This window comes from Salvelinus fontinalis, chromosome 1 (assembly GCF_029448725.1).
Source record: "Salvelinus fontinalis isolate EN_2023a chromosome 1, ASM2944872v1, whole genome shotgun sequence".
Classification (NCBI taxonomy): domain Eukaryota; kingdom Metazoa; phylum Chordata; class Actinopteri; order Salmoniformes; family Salmonidae; genus Salvelinus; species Salvelinus fontinalis.
Genome location: NC_074665.1, coordinates 79163053 through 79171282, shown reverse-complemented (window position 1 = coordinate 79171282; position 8230 = coordinate 79163053).

The window sequence follows — 8230 nt, the reverse complement described above, 5'->3', positions numbered from 1 at the left end:
TGTGTGTAGAGTCCAGCGTGTGTGTGTAGAGTCCAGCGTGTGTGTGTAGAGTCCAGCGTGTGTGTGTAGAGTCCAGCGTGTGTGTGTAGAGTCCAGTGTGTGTGTAGAGTCCAGTGCGTGTGTGTAGAGTCCAGTGCGTGTGTGTGGAGTCCAGTGCGTGTGTGTGGAGTCCAGTGCGTGTGTGTGGAGTCCAGTGCATGTGTGTGGAGTCCAGTGCGTGTGTGTGGAGTCCAGTGCGTGTGTGTGGAGTCCAGTGCGTGTGTGTGGAGTCCAGTGCGTGTGAGTGGAGTCCAGTGTGTGAGTAGAGTCCAGTGTGTGAGTAGAGTCCAGTGTGTGAGTAGAGTCCAGTGTGTGAGTAGAGTCCAGTGTGTGAGTAGAGTCCAGTGTGTGAGTAGAGTCCAGTGTGTGAGTAGAGTCCAGTGTGTGTGTATGGAGTCCAGTATCCAGAGTGTGAGTAGAGTCCAGTGTGTGTGTAGAGTCCAGTGTGTGAGTAGAGTCCAGTGTGTGAGTAGAGTCCAGTGTGTGAGTAGAGTCCAGTGTGTGAGTAGAGTCCAGTGTGTGAGTAGAGTCCAGTGTGTGAGTAGAGTCCAGTGTGTGAGTAGAGTCCAGTGTGTGAGTAGAGTCCAGTGTGTGTGTAGAGTCCAGTGTGAGTGTAGAGTCCAGTGTGTGTGTAGAGTCCAGTGCGTGTGTGTGGAATCCAGTGCGTGTGTGTGGAGTCCAGTGCGTGTGTGTGGAGTCCAGTGCGTGTGTGTGGAGTCCAGTGCGTGTGTGTGGAGTCCAGTGCGTGTGAGTGGAGTCCGGTGCGTGTGTGTGGAGTCCGGTGCGTGTGTGTGGAGTCCGGTGCGTGTGTGTGGAGTCCGGTGCGTGTGTGTGGAGTCCAGTGCGCGTGAGTGGAGTCCAGTGCGCGTGAGTGGATTCCAGTGTGTGAGTAGAGTCCAGTGTGTGAGTAGAGTCCAGTGTGTGTGTATGGAGTCCAGTATCCAGAGTGTGAGTAGAGTCCAGTGTGTGAGTAGAGTCCAGTGTGTGTGTAGAGTCCAGTGTGTGAGTAGAGTCCAGTGTGTGAGTAGAGTCCAGTGTGTGAGTAGAGTCCAGTTTGTGAGTAGAGTCCAGTGTGTGAGTAGAGTCCAGTGTGTGAGTAGAGTCCAGTGTGTGAGTAGAGTCCAGTGTGTGAGTAGAGTCCAGTGTGTGTGTGTGGAGTCCAGTATCCAGAGTGTGAGTAGAGTCCAGTGTGTGAGTAGAGTCCAGTGTGTGTGTAGAGTCCAGTGTGAGTGTAGAGTCCAGTGTGTGTGTAGAGTCCAGTGCGTGTGTGTGGAATCCAGTGCGTGTGAGTAGAGTCCAGTGTGTGTGTAGAGTCCAGTGTGTGTGTAGAGTCCAGTGTGTGTGTAGAGTCCAGTGTGTGTGTAGAGTCCAGTGTGTGTGTAGAGTCCAGTGTGTGTGTAGAGTCCAGTGTGTGTGTAGAGTCCAGTGTGTGTGTAGAGTCCAGTGTATGTGTAGAGTCCAGCGTGTGTGTAGAGTCCAGCGTGTGTGTAGAGTCCAGCGTGTGTGTGTAGAGTCCAGCGTGTGTGTGTAGAGTCCAGCGTGTGTGTGTAGAGTCCAGTGTGTGAGTAGAGTCCAGTGTGTGAGTAGAGTCCAGTGTGTGAGTAGAGTCCAGTGTGTGAGTAGAGTCCAGTGTGTGTGTAGAGTCCAGTGTGAGTGTAGAGTCCAGTGTGTGTGTAGAGTCCAGTGCGTGTGTGTGGAATCCAGTGCGTGTGTGTGGAGTCCAGTGCGTGTGTGTGGAGTCCAGTGCGTGTGTGTGGAGTCCAGTGCGTGTGTGTGGAGTCCAGTGCGTGTGAGTGGAGTCCAGTGCGTGTGAGTGGAGTCCAGTGTGTGAGTAGAGTCCAGTGTGTGAGTAGAGTCCAGTGTGTGAGTAGAGTCCAGTGTGTGAGTAGAGTCCAGTGTGTGAGTAGAGTCCAGTGTGTGAGTAGAGTCCAGTGTGTGAGTAGAGTCCAGTGTGTGAGTAGAGTCCAGTGTGTGTGTGTGGAGTCCAGTATCCAGAGTGTGAGTAGAGTCCAGTGTGTGAGTAGAGTCCAGTGTGTGTGTAGAGTCCAGTGTGTGTGTAGAGTCCAGTGTGTGTGTAGAGTCCAGTGTGTGTGTAGAGTCCAGTGTGTGTGTAGAGACCAGTGTGTGTGTAGAGTCCAGTGTGTGTGTAGAGTCCAGTGTGTGTGTAGAGTCCAGCGTGTGTGTAGAGTCCAGCGTATGTGTAGAGTCCAGCGTGTGTGTAGAGTCCAGCGTGTGTGTAGAGTCCAGCGTGTGTGTAGAGTCCAGCGTGTGTGTGTAGAGTCCAGCGTGTGTGTGTAGAGTCCAGCGTGTGTGTGTAGAGTCCAGCGTGTGTGTGTAGAGTCCAGTGTGTGTGTAGAGTCCAGTGCGTGTGTGTAGAGTCCAGTGCGTGTGTGTGGAGTCCAGTGCGTGTGTGTGGAGTCCAGTGCGTGTGTGTGGAGTCCAGTGCATGTGTGTGGAGTCCAGTGCGTGTGTGTGGAGTCCAGTGCGTGTGTGTGGAGTCCAGTGCGTGTGTGTGGAGTCCAGTGCGTGTGAGTGGAGTCCAGTGTGTGAGTAGAGTCCAGTGTGTGAGTAGAGTCCAGTGTGTGAGTAGAGTCCAGTGTGTGAGTAGAGTCCAGTGTGTGAGTAGAGTCCAGTGTGTGAGTAGAGTCCAGTGTGTGAGTAGAGTCCAGTGTGTGTGTATGGAGTCCAGTATCCAGAGTGTGAGTAGAGTCCAGTGTGTGTGTAGAGTCCAGTGTGTGAGTAGAGTCCAGTGTGTGAGTAGAGTCCAGTGTGTGAGTAGAGTCCAGTGTGTGAGTAGAGTCCAGTGTGTGAGTAGAGTCCAGTGTGTGAGTAGAGTCCAGTGTGTGAGTAGAGTCCAGTGTGTGAGTAGAGTCCAGTGTGTGTGTAGAGTCCAGTGTGAGTGTAGAGTCCAGTGTGTGTGTAGAGTCCAGTGCGTGTGTGTGGAATCCAGTGCGTGTGTGTGGAGTCCAGTGCGTGTGTGTGGAGTCCAGTGCGTGTGTGTGGAGTCCAGTGCGTGTGTGTGGAGTCCAGTGCGTGTGAGTGGAGTCCAGTGCGTGTGAGTGGAGTCCAGTGTGTGAGTAGAGTCCAGTGTGTGAGTAGAGTCCAGTGTGTGAGTAGAGTCCAGTGTGTGAGTAGAGTCCAGTGTGTGAGTAGAGTCCAGTGTGTGAGTAGAGTCCAGTGTGTGAGTAGAGTCCAGTGTGTGAGTAGAGTCCAGTGTGTGTGTGTGGAGTCCAGTATCCAGAGTGTGAGTAGAGTCCAGTGTGTGAGTAGAGTCCAGTGTGTGTGTAGAGTCCAGTGTGTGTGTAGAGTCCAGTGTGTGTGTAGAGTCCAGTGTGTGTGTAGAGTCCAGTGTGTGTGTAGAGACCAGTGTGTGTGTAGAGTCCAGTGTGTGTGTAGAGTCCAGTGTGTGTGTAGAGTCCAGTGTGTGTGTAGAGTCCAGTGTATGTGTAGAGTCCAGCGTGTGTGTAGAGTCCAGCGTGTGTGTAGAGTCCAGCGTGTGTGTAGAGTCCAGCGTGTGTGTGTAGAGTCCAGCGTGTGTGTGTAGAGTCCAGCGTGTGTGTGTAGAGTCCAGCGTGTGTGTGTAGAGTCCAGTGTGTGTGTAGAGTCCAGTGCGTGTGTGTAGAGTCCAGTGCGTGTGTGTGGAGTCCAGTGCGTGTGTGTGGAGTCCAGTGCGTGTGTGTGGAGTCCAGTGCGTGTGTGTGGAGTCCAGTGCGTGTGTGTGGAGTCCAGTGCGTGTGTGTGGAGTCCAGTGCGTGTGTGTGGAGTCCAGTGCGTGTGAGTGGAGTCCAGTGTGTGAGTAGAGTCCAGTGTGTGAGTAGAGTCCAGTGTGTGAGTAGAGTCCAGTGTGTGAGTAGAGTCCAGTGTGTGAGTAGAGTCCAGTGTGTGAGTAGAGTCCAGTGTGTGAGTAGAGTCCAGTGTGTGAGTAGAGTCCAGTGTGTGAGTAGAGTCCAGTGTGTGAGTAGAGTCCAGTGTGTGAGTAGAGTCCAGTGTGTGAGTAGAGTCCAGTGTGTGAGTAGAGTCCAGTGTGTGAGTAGAGTCCAGTGTGTGAGTAGAGTCCAGTGTGTGAGTAGAGTCCAGTGTGTGAGTGGAGTCCAGTGTGTGAGTGGAGTCCAGTGTGTGAGTGGAGTCCGGTGCGTGTGAGTGGAGTCCGGTGCGTGTGAGTGGAGTCCGGTGCGTGTGAGTGGAGTCCGGTGCGTGTGAGTGGAGTCCGGTGCGTGTGAGTGGAGTCCGGTGCGTGTGAGTGGAGTCCGGTGCGTGTGAGTGGAGTCCGGTGCGTGTGTGTGGAGTCCGGTGCGTGTGTGTGGAGTCCGGTGCGTGTGTGTGGAGTCCGGTGCGTGTGTGTGGAGTCCGGTGCGTGTGTGTGGAGTCCGGTGCGTGTGTGTGGAGTCCGGTGCGTGTGTGTGGAGTCCGGTGCGTGTGTGTGGAGTCCGGTGCGTGTGTGTGGAGTCCGGTGCGTGTGTGTGGAGTCCGGTGCGTGTGTGTGGAGTCCGGTGCGTGTGTGTGGAGTCCGGTGCGTGTGTGTGGAGTCCGGTGCGTGTGTGTGGAGTCCGGTGCGTGTGTTTGGAGTCCGGTGCTTGTGTGTGGAGTCCGGTGCGTGTGTGTGGAGTCCGGTGCGTGTGTGTGGAGTCCGGTGCGTGTGTGTGGAGTCCGGTGCGTGTGTGTGGAGTCCGGTGCGTGTGTGTGGAGTCCGGAGCGTGTGTGTGGAGTCCGGAGCGTGTGTGTGGAGTCCGGTGCGTGTGTGTGGAGTCCGGTGCGTGTGTGTGGAGTCCGGTGCGTGTGTGTGGAGTCCGGTGCGTGTGTGTGGAGTCCGGTGCGTGTGTGTGGAGTCCGGTGCGTGTGTGTGGAGTCCGGTGCGTGTGTGTGGAGTCCGGTGCGTGTGTGTGGAGTCCGGTGCGTGTGTGTGGAGTCCGGTGCGTGTGTGTGGAGTCCGGTGCGTGTGTGTGGAGTCCGGTGCGTGTGTGTGGAGTCCGGTGCGTGTGAGTGGAGTCCGGTGTGTGAGTAGAGTCCGGTGTGTGAGTAGAGTCCAGTGTGTGAGTAGAGTCCAGTGTGTGAGTAGAGTCCAGTGTGTGAGTAGAGTCCAGTGTGTGAGTAGAGTCCAGTGTGTGAGTAGAGTCCAGTGTGTGTGTGTGTGGAGTCCAGTGTGTGTGTAGAATCCAGTGTGTGTGTAGAATCCAGAGTGTGTGTAGAATCCAGAGTGTGTGTAGAGTCCAGTGTGTGAGTGGAGTCCAGTGTGTGAGTGGAGTCCAGTGTGTGAGTAGAGTCCAGTGTGTGAGTAGAGTCCAGTGTGTGAGTAGAGTCCAGTGTGTGAGTAGAGTCCAGTGTGTGAGTAGAGTCCAGTGTGTGAGTAGAGTCCAGTGTGTGAGTAGAGTCCAGTGTGTGAGTAGAGTCCAGTGTGTGAGTGGAGTCCAGTGTGTGAGTGGAGTCCAGTGTGTGAGTGGAGTCCAGTGTGTGAGTGGAGTCCGGTGCGTGTGAGTGGAGTCCGGTGCGTGTGAGTGGAGTCCGGTGCGTGTGAGTGGAGTCCGGTGCGTGTGAGTGGAGTCCGGTGCGTGTGAGTGGAGTCCGGTGCGTGTGTGTGGAGTCCGGTGCGTGTGTGTGGAGTCCGGTGCGTGTGTGTGGAGTCCGGTGCGTGTGTGTGGAGTCCGGTGCGTGTGTGTGGAGTCCGGTGCGTGTGTGTGGAGTCCGGTGCGTGTGTGTGGAGTCCGGTGCGTGTGTGTGGAGTCCGGTGCGTGTGTGTGGAGTCCGGTGCGTGTGTGTGGAGTCCGGTGCGTGTGTGTGGAGTCCGGTGCGTGTGTGTGGAGTCCGGTGCGTGTGTGTGGAGTCCGGTGCGTGTGTGTGGAGTCCGGTGCGTGTGTGTGGAGTCCGGTGCGTGTGTGTGGAGTCCGGTGCGTGTGTGTGGAGTCCGGTGCGTGTGTGTGGAGTCCGGTGCGTGTGTGTGGAGTCCGGTGCGTGTGTGTGGAGTCCGGTGCGTGTGTGTGGAGTCCGGTGCGTGTGTGTGGAGTCCGGTGCGTGTGTGTGGAGTCCGGTGCGTGTGTGTGGAGTCCGGTGCGTGTGTGTGGAGTCCGGTGCGTGTGTGTGGAGTCCGGTGCGTGTGTGTGGAGTCCGGAGCGTGTGTGTGGAGTCCGGAGCGTGTGTGTGGAGTCCGGTGCGTGTGTGTGGAGTCCGGTGCGTGTGTGTGGAGTCCGGTGCGTGTGTGTGGAGTCCGGTGCGTGTGTGTGGAGTCCGGTGCGTGTGTGTGGAGTCCGGTGTGTGAGTAGAGTCCAGTGTGTGAGTAGAGTCCAGTGTGTGAGTAGAGTCCAGTGTGTGAGTAGAGTCCAGTGTGTGAGTAGAGTCCAGTGTGTGAGTAGAGTCCAGTGTGTGTGTGTGTGGAGTCCAGTGTGTGTGTAGAATCCAGTGTGTGTGTAGAATCCAGAGTGTGTGTAGAATCCAGAGTGTGTGTAGAGTCCAGTGTGTGAGTGGAGTCCAGTGTGTGAGTGGAGTCCAGTGTGTGAGTAGAGTCCAGTGTGTGAGTAGAGTCCAGTGTGTGAGTAGAGTCCAGTGTGTGAGTAGAGTCCAGTGTGTGAGTAGAGTCCAGTGTGTGAGTAGAGTCCAGTGTGTGAGTAGAGTCCAGTGTGTGAGTGGAGTCCAGTGTGTGAGTGGAGTCCAGTGTGTGAGTGGAGTCCAGTGTGTGAGTGGAGTCCAGTGTGTGAGTGGAGTCCGGTGCGTGTGAGTGGAGTCCGGTGCGTGTGAGTGGAGTCCGGTGCGTGTGAGTGGAGTCCGGTGCGTGTGAGTGGAGTCCGGTGCGTGTGAGTGGAGTCCGGTGCGTGTGTGTGGAGTCCGGTGCGTGTGTGTGGAGTCCGGTGCGTGTGTGTGGAGTCCGGTGCGTGTGTGTGGAGTCCGGTGCGTGTGTGTGGAGTCCGGTGCGTGTGTGTGGAGTCCGGTGCGTGTGTGTGGAGTCCGGTGCGTGTGTGTGGAGTCCGGTGCGTGTGTGTGGAGTCCGGTGCGTGTGTGTGGAGTCCGGTGCGTGTGTGTGGAGTCCGGTGCGTGTGTGTGGAGTCCGGTGCGTGTGTGTGGAGTCCGGTGCGTGTGTGTGGAGTCCGGTGCGTGTGTGTGGAGTCCGGTGCGTGTGTGTGGAGTCCGGTGCGTGTGTGTGGAGTCCGGTGCGTGTGTGTGGAGTCCGGTGCGTGTGTGTGGAGTCCGGTGCGTGTGTGTGGAGTCCGGTGCGTGTGTGTGGAGTCCGGTGCGTGTGTGTGGAGTCCGGTGCGTGTGTGTGGCGTCCGGTGCGTGTGTGTGGAGTCCGGTGCGTGTGTGTGGAGTCCGGTGCGTGTGTGTGGAGTCCGGTGCGTGTGTGTGGAGTCCGGTGCGTGTGTGTGGAGTCCGGTGCGTGTGTGTGGAGTCCGGAGCGTGTGTGTGGAGTCCGGAGCGTGTGTGTGGAGTCCGGTGCGTGTGTGTGGAGTCCGGTGCGTGTGTGTGGAGTCCGGTGCGTGTGTGTGGAGTCCGGTGCGTGTGTGTGGAGTCCGGTGCGTGTGTGTGGAGTCCGGTGCGTGTGTGTGGAGTCCGGTGCGTGTGTGTGGAGTCCGGTGCGTGTGTGTGGAGTCCGGTGCGTGTGTGTGGAGTCCGGTGCGTGTGTGTGGAGTCCGGTGCGTGTGTGTGGAGTCCGGTGCGTGTGTGTGGAGTCCGGTGCGTGTGTGTGGAGTCCGGTGCGTGTGTGTGGAGTCCGGTGCGTGTGTGTGGAGTCCGGTGCGTGTGTGTGGAGTCCAGTGTGTGAGTAGAGTCCAGTGTGTGAGTAGAGTCCAGTGTGTGTGTAGAATCCAGTGTGTGAGTAGAGTCCAGTGTGTGAGTAGAGTCCAGTGTGTGAGTAGAGTCCAGTGTGTGAGTAGAGTCCAGTGTGTGAGTAGAGTCCATTGTGTGTGTGTGTGGAGTCCAGTATCCAGAGTGTGAGTAGAATCCAGTGTGTGAGTAGAGTCCAGTGTGTGTGTAGAGTCCAGTGCGTGTGTGTGGAATCCAGTGCGTGTGTGTGGAGTCCAGTGCGTGTGTGTGGAGTCCAGTGCGTGTGTGTGGAGTCCAGTGCGTGTGAGTGGAGTCCAGTGCGTGTGAGTGGAGTCCAGTGTGTGAGTAGAATCCAGTGTGTGAGTAGAGTCCAGTGTGTGAGTAGAGTCCAGTGTGTGAGTAGAGTCCAGTGTGTGAGTAGAGTCCAGTGTGTGAGTAGAGTCCA